At 43.4% G+C, this 1,920-nt stretch overlaps 1 protein-coding gene across 1 annotated transcript in view; it reads right to left on the bottom strand.

Moving 5' to 3' along the window:
* OCLN (occludin) overlaps positions 1-1,920 on the bottom strand; it is a 61,299-nt gene that overhangs the window by 7,743 nt on the left and 51,636 nt on the right. The window lies entirely within an intron of this gene.

Here is a 1,920-nt window from a genome sequence, read left to right as displayed (position 1 = left end):
CAATCTCCGCTCACCGCAACCTCCGCCTCCTGGGTTCAGGCAATTCTCCTGCCTCAGCCTCCTGAGTAGCTGGGATTACAGGCACGCACCACCATGGCCAGCTAATTTTTTGTATTTTTAGTAGAGACGGGGTTTCACCATGTTGACCAGGATGGCCTTGATCTCTTGACCTCGTGATCCACCCGCCTCGGCCTCCCAAAGTGCTGGGATTACAGGCGTGAGCCACCGCGCCCGGCTCCTTTTTGTTTCTTATGGGGAAAGGGAGCTAGAACTCAAACAAGTTCTATTAAGAATGATTACTACTGCTCATTTTTAAAAAATAAAAACTATGCCTACATAATTTGCAGGAAGAACTTTGAAAATCATTTACAAAATTGAAGGTACAAGTCATAGAAACTCATTTATTCTCCATACACAATATCAGTAATGGACTACTTATGTTTAAAGGCTTTTTTTTTTTGACAGTCTCGCTCTGTTGCCCAGGCTGGAGGGCAGTGGCGCAATCTCGGCTCACTGCAACCTCCACCTCCTGGGTTCAAGTAATTCTTGTGCCTCAGCGTCTCAAGTAGCTGGGATTACAGGTGCTAGCCACCATGCCTGGCTAATTTTCGTATTTTAGAAGAGACGGGGTTTTACCATGTTGGCCAGGCTGGTCTCAAACTCCTGACCTCAGGTGATCCACCTGCCTCGGCCTCCCAAAGTGTTGGGATTACAGGCGTGAGCCACTGCGCCCTGCCTGTTTAAAGTCTTACAACTGGAATTCTGGAACACAAAGTCTGCTTTGATCACCACAGTGGCAGCACAGCTGACTGGAAGTGGCTGTTTCCTGCCACCACCCATAGTTTTCAAACTGGTTTATTTATGTTTTGGTCTTGTTTTTCCTAGGTGGAAATGGCTTATCTAGTCCTTTCATAACAAAAATAGACATTAAAAATGTACATGTATAAAAACATGTGCTCACTGTTAAAATAATCTGGCAATTCACTAAAGTATAAAGAAGAAAAACTGAAATTCTGTATCATGTATATCTCTCAATATACCAGCTACTTCTGACACAGGAAGATGATGCCATCAACACAAAATCCATAGAGAAAATACTTTGAATCCTTTCACAGGGCTGGAGCTTCACAATGATGTGGAATTTCAAATTTTAGATCTAACATTCTAATATCTTCATTTTACGGAGAGGAGAAACTTAAAAGATTTGTTCAAAAGGGAAACAAGAATTCTGGACTTTCAAAGTTTTCAATTAAATCTTCCATGATACAAGTTAGGTGAATATTTTACAGATAGGTGGCTAAATCAGGCCAAAAACTCTTGAGGGCAGAGGGGAAGATGAAGTATCAGAATCATCAGTGAATTGAGGATCTCAAGCTATCCATTCCCCACCTTCCTTCCTCACTCTCTGAGAAGCAATGTTTTGATTACCATTCACATTGCAAATGTTTCTGATGTGCGTCTTAGTCCTGAGAATACTCAGGCATAGGAAGGCTACACGTCATACACAAATAGCCTTGGTGATGGTGGGTAGGCCGGAACAAAACCACCGACACACAAAGAAGCTTAACCAGAACTGTGGCCAAACACTAAATTGTTACCTCAATTGTTTATGAAACTCTTTGCCAAAGTTCTTTGGATTAAACTTTAAAAGAAACTCTGGTCTTATCATGAAAGCTTAACTTAGAAAGTAATTGCTGGCCAGGCGAGGTGGTTCAGGCCTGTTATCCCAGCACTTTGGGAGGCTGCACTCCAGCCAGTGCAATAGAGCTAGACCTTGTCTCAAAAAACAAAACCGGTCAGGCACGGGGGCTCACGCCTGTAATCCCAGAACTTTGGGAGGCCGAGGTGGGTGGATCACGAGGTCAGGAGTTCGAGACCAGCCTGACCAACATGGTGAAACCCTGTCTCTACTAAAAATAC

This window comes from Cebus imitator, unplaced genomic scaffold, assembly GCF_001604975.1.
Source record: "Cebus imitator isolate Cc_AM_T3 unplaced genomic scaffold, Cebus_imitator-1.0 Scaffold50, whole genome shotgun sequence".
NCBI lineage: Eukaryota > Metazoa > Chordata > Mammalia > Primates > Cebidae > Cebus > Cebus imitator.
Note: the sequence above shows the minus strand (reverse complement) of the source record. Positions and strands in the feature narration are given on the sequence as shown.